This window comes from Panthera onca, chromosome A1 (assembly GCF_046562875.1).
Source record: "Panthera onca isolate mPanOnc1 chromosome A1, mPanOnc1 haplotype 2, whole genome shotgun sequence".
Classification (NCBI taxonomy): Eukaryota; Metazoa; Chordata; class Mammalia; order Carnivora; family Felidae; genus Panthera; species Panthera onca.
Genome location: NC_138339.1, coordinates 64,709,503 through 64,724,760, shown reverse-complemented (window position 1 = coordinate 64,724,760; position 15,258 = coordinate 64,709,503). Strand labels below are relative to the sequence as shown.

At 44.8% G+C, this 15,258-nt stretch overlaps 1 pseudogene; it reads left to right on the top strand.

The window, feature by feature from the left end:
- Window positions 1-6,038: 6,038 nt before the first annotated feature.
- On the top strand, window positions 6,039-6,165 carry LOC132682580 (5S ribosomal RNA; annotated as a pseudogene).
- Window positions 6,166-15,258: the final 9,093 nt, after the last annotated feature.

The following is a 15,258-nucleotide window of genomic DNA, read 5'->3' as shown; positions in this document are numbered from 1 at the left end:
CGATCCCTCGTATTTATTTATTTACTTATTTATTTATTTTAACGTTTATTTTATTTTTGAGACAGAGAGAGACAGAGCATGAACGGGGGAGGGGCAGAGAGAGAGGGAGACACAGAATCGGAAGCAGGCTCCAGGCTCTGGGCCATCAGCCCCGAGCCCGACTAGGGGCTCGAACTCACGGTCCGTGAGATTGTGACCTGAGCTGAAGTCGGACGCTTAACCGACTGAGCCACCCAGGCGCCCCGATCCCTCGTATTTAAAACAATACAGGGATTCTATGTTTCTTATGTAACGTCATAGAAAAAGATGTGGGAAAATGCCCACCCTGGTAAAAACAGTAGTATCTCTAGGGAGAAGAGTGAGCTTTGGGGACAGCTTTCAATGTTTTTACTTTGTATATTTCTTGGTTTTTATAAGAAGCGTGTGTTTAGGTATATTAGGCCCGCAGTTAAACGATGTTTGAAAGACACAGGCTGAACTGATGTGAGGCGTGTTGAGTTCTAGTTGTGGCTGCGGGGGGCAGAAGGGGAGGCTTGGGGGCGTCCTGGAAAGAATGACCTGTCATTGACCACCTTATGTGCTCACGTGTGAACATTTCTGGATTGATCGGCCGGGCCTGATCTGGCTGAGGCTGGGTGAGGCTCTGGACTGATTCGTGGATGCTCAGGGCCCCGGGCAGGGTGGGAGCTCCTGAACTGCCAGCTCCAAAGCCCCTTCCCTCCCCTCAATCCCCGGACACGACCCTCCTCCACTACACGGGGGTCTTTTCCACACAAATCTCCTTTTTTACTGAGCTTCCCCGGAGCTCAAATTTGGAATAATTTTGTTGATCAAACGCATCTCATTTAGAAAATGATAGGATGTGTGGACTTTCGATTGGAAAAACAGAAAGCATTTTCTCTGTTCGGCTTTTGGGAAATGATGAAACCCCGGCTTGGGGGTCACGAGTGAGAGCCCATCTGAAGTCCTGGGAGCTGACAAAAAGCAACCCTTTCTGGAGCCTGGGCTGTTTTAAACCTTTGCAGACCCTACGCTACTCTTTCATGTGTTGTCCTGTCACGCATCACATCAAATGTATAAAGTAGCTCTCATGTCCTCTTAAATGTAATTTTTTTAAATGTGGTTTTGAAATTATTCACAATTTCCATCTTGGAGTTATTTTGTCATATTTTGAACCAATGCGTCCCCCCCCACCGCCCCAGTCTCAAACATTTCTGGACCCCTGGCAGGGCAAGAGAGGCCACTGCAGCTGAAGTCTCTTGCTCTCCAGCTGAGTTATCGGCACACAAGCGTTTTAGGGCCTCTTCTAAAATGCGGTCTACAAGGTTAATACAAACCACTTCAGATTATTTTGAAACTGAAAAACATCCCATCGTTTGTTCTCAGGCTTAACCTTTTGGGAGACTGTCAAATTCTATTTTTCTCATCGTTGACATAGATATTAAATGTTTTAGTGATATTTTTACGTTAAATGCTCCCACAGGCTCATTTTAGATGTTTCCAGAGAATAGAAGGAAGGCTTCAGGTGGTAAATTCAAAGTTTGAGGATAAAAACGTTTAGGGCAGGTTTGAAGGAAAAGACAGCCTTCCTTAGTGGATCTTGTATTCTAAGAGGAGGAAGAAATTGAAGTGTGAGAACTCAGAGTCAATAACCTAGAAGAGAAAAAAACAGCAAGTCAGGTGCGCAGGGGAGGCCGAGGCTAGATATTGATCAGGGACAGTGGCTAATGTTCAAATGTGGACAGTGGCCGTTAAATAAGTTATTTCAGGCACAAGGTTTGTATGGGAGAGGGTCTTTGGGGACCTCGTACGAGGATCAGTTCATGTTAATGGCTGATTTCCTTGGGGAGACTGAGGTTACTTGTCACATGACCTCTGCTCTGACTTCCTCTGGCTTCACAGTAAGGAGCAGTGAGGGGTAGGTGGTCAGCTTTATTTCTCTTGTTTTTCTGCCCGGGAATTTTCCAAATTCCAGAGAAGGGGGTAGGGGGAGGAAGGAGGGAAGGGACGGAGGAGGAGGAGGAGGAGGAGGAGGAGGAGGAGGAGGAGGAGGAGGGGAGAGCTGGCAGAGCACCAAGTTTGAGATTTGTCAAGACAAATCTCATCTCACTTTTTAAAACTGACTTTTTACTGACATCTCACTTTTTAAAAACTCAAAACTGGGGGCGCCTGGGTGGCTCATTCTATTAAGCGTCTGACTTTGGCTCAGGTCATGGTCTCACGGCCTCATGAGTTGGAGCCCCACATCAGGCTCTCTGCTGCCAGCATGGAGCTGGCCTCAGATCCTCTGTCCCCCCACCCCTCTCCTGCTCACACTCTCTCACTCTCTCTCAAAAATAAACATTAAAAAAAAGAGAGAAATCCTGAAAAAAACGTTATTTTAAAATAGCTTTCGACTTATAGAGAAATTGCAGATAGCACAGAGAGTTCCCAGGTACCCCACCCCTGTTTTCCTATTGTTAATGTCTCACATTAGTATGGTTACAATGAATGAGCTAATACTGATGTTTTCTCACTTACTAAAGTCCGTGACTTACTCCGATTTCTTTAGTTTTTAACTATGTCCGTTTTCTCTTCCACAACCCCAGCTAGGATACCATGTTACATGTGGTCACTGTGTCTTCTTAGGCTCTTCTTGGATGTGACAGCCTCTCACACTTCCCCTGTGTTTGATGGCCTGGCAGTTTTGAGGGGCATTGGCTAAGTATTTTATAGACTGTCCCTTGGTCGGAAACAGCCTGTTTTTCTCTCTTCCTTTCCGAAGGCACTTAGGTCAGCCCTTTTTGTTCTCCACCCCCTTCCATGAGGTTATTTCATACGTTTACACTCCAGTTACATTCTTATGTTACAGTCTGCATTTCATCCTGGAATCCTCTGACCTCATGTTTGATTTTTTTTTTTTTTTTTTTTTAATTTCCATACACTGGGAGCATCTGGCTGGCTTAGTGGGAGGAGCACGGGACTCTTGATCTCAGGATCATCAGGTCGAGACCCGTATTGGGTGAGGAAATTACTAAAAAAATAAGTAAAAACACGTAAAAATTTTTCTATACATTAAGATGTGTTCTTGGTGCTGTTCGAAGGGATTTGAAAATGGCATCATGGCTTGTATCTGGCATCATAGTACCATACACAATCGTTGTTTTATTTTTCCTTTTTTTTTACATTTTTTAATATATAATTTATGATCAAATTGGTTTGCATACAACACCCAGTGCTCATCCTAACAGGTGTCACAATAGTTTTAATGCCCTTACAGTTATCTCCTCTATGCTTTACTTATCCAAGCCTCCCCCTGCCAAGCTGTTGGTAACCACTAACCTGTTTCTCTCTAGGTTCACCTTTTCTAGAATATCATATAAATGGAATCATACAGTATATGGCCATTTCAGACGGGCTTCTTTCATTTGCTGAAAGATCCTTGGTTGCTTCTAGTTTGGGGAAATTATGAAAAAAAGGTGCTATAAATTTTTGCATGGAAGTTTATGTGTAGATGTAAGTTTTCAGATCAGTTGGATAAATACCTCGGGATGCAATTGCTCATAAAATTCATAGAATGAGCTAGGAAATATTTTCTCTCCTTCTGTTTTCTGGAAGAACATGTAGGGAATTGGCATTACTTCTCCTTTAAATATTTAATGGAATTTAGTAGTGAAACCATCTGGGCCTAGTGCTTTCTTTTTTGGAAGGTTACTAACTATTGATGTGATTTCTTTAACAGATAAAGGGATTGTCAGGCTGTGTGAGTTTGCGTCTTTCCAGAAATCGGTCCATTTCATCTCAGTTATCAAATTTGGGGCATGGAATTGTTCATTTATTATGCTTTCAATGTCTGTGGAATCAGTCGTGATGAACTTTCATTTCTCAGATTGCGATTTGTGTCTTCTCTCCTTTTTTCTTGGTTTATCCATTTTTTGTCAATTTTATTGGCCCTTTCAAGAATTGCCTTTTGGGTTTGTTGATTTTCTTTAAAGCTTTTCTGTTTTCAATGTCATTGACATTGATTTCTGCTCTCTATTTGTTATTGTTTCTTTCCTTTCGTTTACTTTAGGCTCATGTTACTTATGGTTCTCTAGTTTCTTAAGGTGGAAGCTTAGGATATTGATTTGAGATCTTTTGTTTTTTTGTTTTTTTTTTTTTCTTCTTCTTCTGGAATATGCATTTAATGTTATACATTTCCCCAGGAGAACTGTGTTTGCTGCATCCCACACGTTTTGGTAATTGTACTTTCTTTTTAATTTTTTTTAGCGTTTATGTATTTTTGAGACAGAAACGGAGCACGAATGGGGGAGGGGCAAAGAGAGAGGGAGAATCTGAAACAGGGTCCAGGCTCTGAGCTGTCAGCACAGGGCCCGACGCAGGGCTCGAACTCACGGACCGCAAGATCATGACCTGAGCCGAAGTCAGCCGCTTAACCGACTGAGCCACCCAGGTGCCCCTTGATAATTGTATTTTCATTTTCATCTAGTTTGAAATACATTTAACTATGCTTGAGCCTTCATTGACCGATGCATTCTTTAGAAATGTGCTGTTCAATTTACAGATATCTGGGAGCTATCTTTTTGTTCTTGCTTTCTAGTGTAATTGTATTGTGGTCCGAGAGCATACTTTGTATGTTTCTATTCTTGAACAATTTTTAAAGAGGTGTTCTGGTCTATGGGCTAGGAAATAGTCTATCTTCGTGAATGTTCCATGTGAGTTTGAGAAGAATGTGTACTCTGCTCTTGTCTGATGAAGGATTCTGTACGTTCTACACATACAAATAGGCTAAGTGGCATAAACAGACTCAGAACCAGGTCTGTCTGTCCAAGTGCAGTAAGTTCATGTTATGTTGCACCTATAAGTCAAGTTTTGCCCTGGAGATTTTTCAGGTTATTATTATTTTTTTTTTTTTTAGTTTATTATTTGTTTTGAGAGAGAGAGAGAGAGAGAGAGAGAGCGCGCGCATGGGTGGGGCAGAGAGAGACAGAGAAAGAGAGAAAAGAGAGAAAGACAGCCTGACACGGGGCTTGAACTCACAAACCATGAGATTATGACCTGAGCTGAAATCAAGAGCCAGACGCCTAACCAGCTGAGTCCCCCAAGATGCCCCTTTTTTTCAGGCTATTTGCAAATTTGTCAAAAACGTTAGGACTGATGGCATTGCAGAGGAAAAAATTGAGGCACATGAAATGAAAATCACTTGCTTGAGATCTTTCTGCTCCTAGGTGCCACGTCCCAGGACTGACAGCAGCACTGCTGTGCTTTCTACCAAACGCCGTCGCCCCAGTTGCTCTGGTTCTGGGATGATTGATTAATTGGAGTTTTATGGAGGAAGAACTCATCCTCTTTTTCAATCTAGCTGATTTAATCAGTGTAGGTGGCAGCAAGACTTACACAGGTGAAAAGAAAAAGTCATCTTTAACATGAACAAAAGGAATGTGGGAGGAACCAGGCAAGAATGGATTAGTAACAGGGTATGGGGCTAAAGAATGTGACATTTGAAGTCAAGGGCAATTAGAAAAGAAGTTTTAGTTCCAAAGAAAATTAAGTATTCTGAGGAAGAGGGAAGAGAACTGAAGTTTATTGGTGTCTATGTATCGGGCACTGCTCTGGGCACCTTTGCGTCCATCTCCTCCCGTAACGATCAGAACAAGCCTATGAAAGGTACCCACAGCCTGTAGAGTCTCCCTCCCACTGCATAATAATGCTTTCCAGGGAAGAAGGGGAGGATCTCGGAAAACGAGGTGGTGGAAAATTTGGAAAAGAATACAGGATGGTGACTGGGCATCTCAGATTGGGGGACATGTGCCATTATCAGTCTTTCGGAAAACAGGGATCAAGAGAACGGCCATTCCAACAAACAATTATCACGGGGCAGGATGTAGATGGGCCAGGTCTGGGGGAGGGAGGGACTTCTTCTAGACCAGACAGGGGCGTGCGCAGAGGCCAAGCCGGGGTTCTGGTGGTGGGATGAGCCCCTTGGCCTTGTGAAGAACCAAACATTGGGCCCAATGATCTGACTCACCTGCTTCTTTGTGTAAACTCCCCTAAGAATAGTCTACGGCCATACCACCCTGAACGCGCCCGATCTCGTCTGATCTCGGAAGCTAAGCAGGGTCGGGCCTGGTTAGTACTTGGATGGGAAACTCCCCTAAGAATTTAGAGGAGGACTGGTGCTAGGCAGAGCACATGGTGTGATACTTGGGTTTTTCTAACACAGACTTCTTGGATCATGGATAATGCATGGAAATGTGCACACATGTGGTATGTGTAGAGAGAAATGAGTCCCCGAGAAGCTTTGCTCAGGACGGTAGAGGATTGTTGCTACCATCTAGCTGACTCATAACACTTGGGAAGAGGGGAAGAGCCCCATTCTCGCTTCCCTCCTTCTTGTGCATCTGGAGAAGCAGTAGAGGCCCAGCCGTGGGGACGCCTGTCCCAGGCAGAGACGGCCCTGATGTCAGGAAGCCTGTGTCAGATTTACAGTAGTGTGGCCCCGTCAGCTACAAAAGCTAGACAGCCACAGTTAGGCCAACTGTTAAGCCAAGCAGGGATTTTTGTTTTCTGACCTTTTGATGATGGCTACCAGACCTGTCTCCTGAGGCTGAACTGCCTGCTGGGTCATCCCGGGAGGGAGGAAAGATACTCCCTGAGAAGTAGGATGGGAGGTTGGCCCAGTTTCACCTGAATATTGGGAAAAGTATGTATGTCTCAAGCTAGTGAAGTGGGATGTGTCAGCTGTAGATCGAACTAGTCAATTTGCCTTGGATGAGGATTGATAAGTGTCTCATGAGTAAATCCTTCGCTGTTGGGGTGTAGTAGACGTAGAAGGTAAATGTATTCTGGATACTGAAAATAAAAGGTGTACGTTTTGTGTTAAGACCTGTCAGAATCCTTTTATGCCCCTCTAGCACCCAGTACAGAATTCAGTCTGCACTTCAACCTGGTATTATTATAAAGATTTTGGCAGTTTCAGCAGGAGGAGGCAAAGAGAATAATCTCCGTAAATGTTTGTTGATGGGTGGGTGACTGGGTCGATGGATGGATATATGGATGGGGGGGGTGGTGAGTGGATGGGTGGGTGGGTGGATAGATAGATCTATGGATGGGGGTTGAGTGGATGAGTGGGTGGATATATGGATGGGGGTTGAGTGGTTGGATGAGTGGGTGGATAGATGGATATATGGATGGGGGTGAGTGGATGGATGGGTGGGTGAGTGGCTAGACTGATGCAGGGAACCATGTTACTAGAATGCTGAGACTCAGAGGCAATAGCAGAATTGAACAAGACCAACCTCTTGTGTGTCTGGTTGTCAGCAGCCTTTCACTACTGTCCTATGGTGATGGCCCTTCTGAATTTCTACTTGTGGGACACGATTCAGCTAGAGCATGAATCTTGCAGGCAAATGTGGGTACAGAGCCCAGCGGCTAAAAAATGAATTAAGCTGGGCTAAATTCAACTTTTCCAGAGGCTTCCCCAGCCATAGTCACTTTGTTGCTCTGAGCCTCAGTTTCCCCATCCTCCAGAAGAGGACAAGAACCCCTCAACCACAGGATGGATGTGAGGCTTTGATAAGGCAGTAGTAATAATTACTCTGGATACTTACAGAGAGGCTCTCACTGTGTGCCGGGAATTGTTTCAAGTGCTCGACATGTCCTGCCTGGCAATGATCCGATGAGGTAGGTACTGTGCGCCCTCATTTTACAGAGGAGACACTGAGGCATAGAGAGGCTAAGAGACTTGGCCAAGGCCTCCAGTCAGTAAGGCAGATGTGGGCTTCAAACCCAGACAGGCGGGTTCCTGAGCATGCACATTTAGCCCTTTTGCTATGCATCCTCCCAAACGTGTGCAGTGCTGAGCACAGCCCCTGGCATGTGGTGAGTCTGAAGGAAGGGGTAATCCCTTTCTTCTTGGTTCATTAGTTGCTCTGAAATGGCAGTGGTGGCCTGTCCCCCATGGCCAGCGCTGACAGGAGACTCGAGAGGCAGCCGGTGAATCTGTCTTGGCCAGCCAGGCAAAGCCCCTCAACCATGACTTTTCTTTTTTCTGCTTTTAGCTTGATCCTTAAAAAGTGAAAGGCGTAGATTTCAAGATCATTATGAATACAATCAATATGCCTCACCTCAGTCCAGGCCTTGTTAAGGAGCAAGGAACACATCGCTTCCAAAAGCATTTTAAGACAATTCTGGATGGGGTGCCTGGGTGGCTCGGTCGGTTAAGCATCCGACTTCGGCTCAGGTCATGATCTCACGGCCCGTGAGTTTGAGCCCCTCCTCGGGCTCTGTGCTGACAGCTAGGAGCCTGGAGCCTGTTTCGGATTCTGTGTCTCCCTCTCTCTCTGCCCCTCCCCTGTTCATGCTCTGCCTCTCTCTGTCTCAAAAATAAATAAACGTTAAAAAAAAAAAATTTAAAGACAGTTCTGTGAACTCTTCTGCAATTTGGGCGCAAAGGCACTTTCGAACAAAGTCATAAGGAAATTTCTTTTTCAAGCGTGTCAAGGGTTACGTTCAATAGCAGTAGTCAGTAATAGTATATCTTGTGTGTGTGTGGGAGAGATACATGGGGCAGTGGTCAACTTTAGATTCTTTGCTACTGTAAGTTCAGCGGATATATTATAATGAGATTAGTCATTCAGAATCGGAAATAAAAGATGCATATCAATCCAGGCGGGAATGAAGCTCCTAGGAAGGAAGCGGGCAGGGTATCCGAATGGTTAGGACCATTGTCTTAGAAGGCTGGATACAAACCTTGCTTCCTCGCTGTGTGACCCTAGGCTAGTCACTGTCCCTCTCCAAACCCTACCCTCTCCTGGAACATGGCAATGGTTTTGTGGGGCGTTGCTGTGGTGATCGAACAGGATACCGTTACGTTACTATGAATCAGAAATGCTGGAAAAACAGAAGGAATAGCAGTCATTTCTGGAAGGCATCGGTGTCCGGAGTCAGGTTAGATCCAGTTTGAGTTCCTGCTCCGGCACTCTCTTGCTGAGCCTTGGTTTTCTCATCCTCAAAAGCCAGATGGTGATACTCACAGAACAGTGTATTTTTTTTTTTTTTTAAAGATTCAATGAGATTAATAAAATGCATAAAACGTTTGGCACAGTACACGGTGCACAGGAAACGCTCGGTAAGTGTTCGCAGTTATAAATGGGTTATGACCGCTGCCTCAGAAAGGATGCAGTGCAAGGAAAGAAAGAAAAAAGAGATTCAAACTTTGATCGCTCCCCTGAGTGTTCTATTTATTTCCTCCTGTGTGTGTGTGTGTGTGTGTGTGTGTGTGTGTGTACACTCACGCACGCGCCTTAGCATGGTAAATGACACCGATGACATGGTGAGAACCGGATGTGTCCCAGAATCATTTGCAACAACTGAAAACACCAGGAAGCGAGTTCCCCTTCTGGAGGCCACGCCCACTCTCGGCCACCTCCGTTTCAGCCTGCCTGCTAGATGGACCCTGACTCTGCTGTAATCTGTCACTCTACCAGTGTAAGTTGTGCTGCCGGCCCCTGCAGTTCCCACTGGCTGCGTGTCCTTGTAGACTGGCTCTGCAGGGGATGTCAGAGAGCCACTGGACGCACCTCTTTCTTCCACTCAAGGGACAGTCACTAGAATGCGCATCTCACCCAGAGTAGGCATATCGTCCTCACGCGCGTCTGCCTGCCTGACTCCCGGCTCCTAATGGTCTGTAGCTGCCACCCCACGATCACCCCCACTGTTTACACACCCCTGTCTGATCATGGCCACTCCCCAGCCCGACCCCTTTCACAGGATCCCCGTCACTCTCCAGGGAGAGTCCCGGCGGCGGCACAGTTAACAGACTTTTTCTGAGTTGTCCTCAACTTGCCTCTTCAGCCCCAGTCCTGCAGGCCCTGTCAGCTGTAATTATCTGTGCAGGCATTTATGTATCCCACTCCCTAAAAAAGACCAATTTAGACTTAGATGAAATAAACAATTTTCCAGGGAAGTGTGATTTTTCAAATCTTATCTTAGAAGAGATTAAAGTCTAAATAAACTGAATATAAAGTTTTGAAAGAGCTACTATCCCTTCCATGGGGGTGGGGGGGGGGAAAGCTATGAAGTTTCTAGAGGAATTTTTACCAAACTATTCAAGAACAGATACTCCTTAGGGGGTGGATCTGGTAGACACCACATTCATCAATGATCAAAGTTAGCACGACTTGTTAACAGACGAACATTCATGTGTCTCCAGATACCACGCACTAAAAAGGACATAACCGCCCCTCCGTGGCATTTCTCACACAAAATGCGTAACTTGAATCTAGTCACGAGGAAGCATCGGACAAACTCCGGTGGAGGATATTACACAAAAGAAATAGCCTGCACGCGTCAAAATGTCAGGCTTGTCGAGGACAAAGACTGAGGAATTGCTCCAGATTAAAGGGGACTCAAGAGAGGTGGCAGCTAAGTGCATGTGTGATGCTGGGCTGGCACTAACTAGAAAACAGTATTTCTATGAAAGACACTTGAGAAAACTGATAAAACTTGAATAAGGCCTGTGGATTAGATGTTAGCACTGTATCAGTGTTAATTTCCTGGTTTTGACGATTGTATCGTGATCGTTGTAAGGATATATCTTTGTGTTTAGAAAACACACACCGAAGTATCCAGGGCTAGAGGGATATATCTATAATTTACTCTCAAAAGATTCAGGAAAAAAAATGATATATGCATTTCGGGAATCTGGGCTTATGGTAAAGTCATACTCTTTTTTGTTTTTGTTTTTTTTACAATTTTTCTATAAATCTGTAATTCTTTAAAACAGAAGGCTACATAAATAATGGATCGTTCCGATTTTATTTGAGCTAATCTAGAGCAAAGAAAAAGGAAAAGAATCACGTTTTCCATTTTTTTACGCAATAACATTAGTAAATATGATCAAAATTGAGACAAAAAGAAAACTACAATGGCACTTGTGAATAATAATACAAAATTCTGAAGTATTAGAAGCCATATGCAACATCTAGTTAAAAGTGAAAGACTTAAAAAAAAAAAAAGACCTCTCAGAAATGAAAGAAAACATAAACAATATGATAGGACCAAGTAGAGTTTATTTCAGGAATTCAAGGGTGAGTTCATATCAGAAATTGACTGAAATTTAATGACTTAAAGAGAAAAATCAGGGAGTGCCTGGGTGGCTCAGGTGGTTAAGCAGGTCATGACTTCGGCTCAGGTCGGTGATCTCACAGTTTGTGAGTTCAAACCCCGAGATGGGCTCTCTGCTGTCAGCACCAGAGCCTGCTTCGGACCCTTGTCCCCACTTCTCTCTGCCCCTCCCCTGCTCACACGCTCTCTCTCTCTTTCTGTCAAAGATAAATACACATTAAAAAAAAAAAAAACCCTTTCAAGAAAAAAATCACGTGATCACCTCTCTGCTGAAAGGCCTTTGCCGCAATCCAATGCTTAATAATAAAATAGGAATTCACCAATTCTTCCTTAACGTGATAAAAATATATTTATCTCAGTTCCCAAGCCAGTATTATGCTGAATGGGGTAATGCTTCCAGCATGCCAACGTAAGTGAAAGGGAAGGCTACCCTTCACTGCGTGTTGATTACACACTTGATGCTCTCCATGCAAGACTTAATTTGTCTCCATTTTAGTGAATTAATTTCTGTTCTTTATTATTTCCTTTCTTCTATTTCATTTGGGTTTAATGTGCCCTTCTTTTTCTAACTTCTTGTGACGGATTCTTAGAGGAGGGTCTCCCAGACTTTCTTCTGTTTAAATATAGGCATTGAAAGCTACGTATTTGCTTCTGAGCACGGTTTGAGCTGTGGCTCACGACCAAGTAATATTTTCCTTAGCATTTAGCTCAAGGTGGTTTCTTATTTCAATATGCTGTAGAGCGAAATAAAATGCCCAAGATATATTTGTGTAAGTTTTGATTTCGTGTTTTTTTTTTTAATTTTTTTTTTTTTAACTTTTATTTATTTTTCAGACAGAGAGAGACACAGCATGAACAGGGGAGGGGCAGAGAGAGAGGGAGACACAGAATCGGAAGCAGGCTCCAGGCTCTGAGCCATCAGCCCAGAGCCCGACGCGGGGCTCGAACCCGCGAACCGCGAGATCGTGACCTGAGCCGAAGTCGGACGCTTAACCGACTGAGCCACCCAGGCGCCCCATTTTTTTTTTAATTTTTTTTTTAACTTTTATTTATTTTTCAGACAGAGAGAGACACAGCATGAACAGGGGAGGGGCAGTGATTTCGTGTTTTAAGCAAACAATTTCCACTGCCAATTGCTTTGAATAAGGTAGGAAACTTGAACACCTCTCTGTCAGTAAGAGAATAAACAAAGCGCAAACTAGGGCCACTTGTAAAGTGTTGTTGGAACACAGCCCCACCGTCTGTTTACCGATTGTCCCTGGCTACTTCTGTGCGATGGACTAGGATGAGTAGTGACAGAAGCCATGTAGCCTGCAAAGTCTAAAATACCTACTATCTGGCTCTCTATACAGTTCACGAACTCCTGCTGTAGATCAGGAGCTACTTAGGGCAAAGGTCAGGTCTCCTGGAGCCCTGTCCCCAGGCTAATGGCTAATAATCTAATGACTAATGACTAGTAATGGCTAATGCCTAGTAATCAGTGAGTGTTGGGGGATGAGGGGTGGGCCTGCACGGTGGGAAAAACAGCAAGTCGTTGACTTGCCCACAAAAGTGCAGGCCGCAGCTCAAGTTCAAATCCAGCCAAGCTCCCCTCTTGCTCCTTTCTGCCACGCAGTATTTTGATAAGACGTGACCTTTTCTCACGTGGCTCAGCTGATTTAAAAATGAATTATCTAAGTACTGCTACCCTCTGGGAAGCCTGAGTGGTGCTGGGGAGAAAAAAAAAAAAAGTCCCCGGCTTAATGTTGATTTTCAGAAAGTGGAAGCATTTGCTTCATAATGAAAAATTCCAATGCTGTAGACGCATCTGGGGACCTTCCAATGCTGGCTTTAGTTGCGATCTTGTTATGAAGCACTCATTACCGGGCTTTTTTAGACCTATAAACTTTACAGCGCCATGAATCACAAAATAGCAGCTAATAGGAGCTGAGCACTTGCTGTATTGTGGGTATTATCTAGTGGCTGATATGCATTAGAAGAATATTACGAGGTAGTTCTGGTTCACCCCCATTTTACGATTTGGAAAACTGAGGCTCCGAGAGGGAAGGGACTTGGTCAACGTGGCTGCCCAGTGGGGGAGCAGGGTTTGACAAGCTTTGTTAGGCTGCAAATCCAATGTTCTCCCTATTCAATCAGGAGATTAATAGTGATAATAATAATGGAGTCGCCGTGTTTTTCGGAAACCAGATTCCAAAGACCAGGCTCCTTTTGAATGAAGAAAGAGCGTAAGGAAGTTTCCCCAAACTAGGAAATGAGATTCCCAGGTTTTAATGACGTTAAAGGGAAATGGGGTTGCTTTCAGGGTAGAACTCATGCACGAGAGTCCCCCTTGAAGCTCTGGTCTTCACGCCATCTGTCCAGTCCACATGTCACCTGGCTGTCTTGCTTGCCTCCCTGTCTGTTCTGTCTCCTTGCCCAGCATAGCCTGATCATTACCCTGACTCTCCCAAGCTCCCTCCCAGTTATCTTTCCACTCCCTCCTTCCCTTCTATTCCCAGGGCTACTGCCCAAGCTCAGGAACTAACCCCGCTCTCCACCCCCACCACCCGAAGCACTTTGAAAGTTCTATCCTGTAGAAAGCCATCAATTCCTTGGGGCGCCTGGGTAGTTCAGTCGGTTAAGCGTCCGACCTCAGCTCAGGTCACGATCTCACGGTCCGTGAGTTCGAGCCCTGCGTCGGGCTCTGGGCTGATGGCTCAGAGCCTGGAGACTGCTTCCGATTCTGTGTCTCCCTCTCTCTCTGACCCTCCCCCATTCATGCTCTGTCTCTCTCTGTCTCAAAAATAAACGTTAAAAAAAAAAAAAGCCATCAATTCCACTCTCTGTCATCACTTTACTTTGATCACATACTGCTCTGCCTTCCAGAAACCGTTCCCTCTTCTGTTGACAGCAGCTGAATGTCCTTTTGGAGAGCCGCACCCCTCCCACTCTTTCCCATGGTGTTCAGGGGGCTCTGACACAGGCCCAAACTCTGGGGGTGAGCCATGGCCCAGGCCTGTTTGGACATCCCTGCCCCCCACGCCCACCTACAGGGATGGGTTCAGAGATCGGCGCAGGACTCAAGACATACTAATGGGACTCAGTTCTGAGACTTCCTCTGCCGCTGCTGGAACACAGTTGTTTTGTTCACTGAACTTGCTAGAAGGATCAATGATGTAAATCTGAATCTGAATAAAGTCAGCCTGGAAGAAAAGGGAACTGAGAAGCAGGAAAAGCCCCCAGATCCAGCTATTCTCAAAGATAATATGCTCCCTGGACTCCCAATTACCAGAGCCAATAAATTCCCTGAACTCCGTTTGAATGGGGTTTCCATCCATTTATAAGTTGTGACTAATAAGTAAATTGGATGATACAATCTTCTCTCTCTCTATTTCAGTTTCTGCAGCAAGAACAAAAATGATGATTCTTTGCCCACTGAATTGAGACGCTGAAACTCGAAGCTTAAAACCAAAACAACTTTGCAGAATTACTTCGTCGAAATTCACGTTCTACATACTACATAAATGTATAAAACGCCTATTCTTTTACGTGTTGACCCAGTCGTATACATATTTCTATATTCATGGAGTTACATATTTATGTATATGGTCAAGTATTGAGGTATTAATGTAGTCGGTTTCCTTGCTGTTTTCCTCCTGCCTTTCTTTCCTCCATTGGGTGCCAGCTATGTGCCAAGCATGTGTTAGGCTTAGCCAGATGAGTCAGTGTGATTCTGTCCACAAGGAGCCCTTCTGCAGGTTGCAGGGGGTGCTGTGATAGAGCAGGGTGGAGGGCAGGTGTCTGAACTACCCTGGGGTGATGGTGGAGAAAGGGAAGGCCAGGCTGTTCAGAGGAGAAGTTTTTGTTTGTTGGTTTGTTTGTTTGTTTAAAGGATGAGGAGGTGAAATCCAGTTACTGGGAACAGCATGTGCTAAAGCAAGACATGACTGAATAAAGACCAAGTCCCTGAAGGTAGCTGGAGCCACCCTCTGGGTCATAGCAGTTACCATGTGACCCCTGCCAGCAATATCCCCAAGCCCACTTCCGGAGCTGCAAAGACACTGGAAGATTTGCTCTCACAGTTCACTGTTACCAAAATGATGCTCTGATTGCAACATCAGATTCTGAAAGTGTCTACCTCCAAAGGTGCCCATTCACCGAAACACGGTCTAG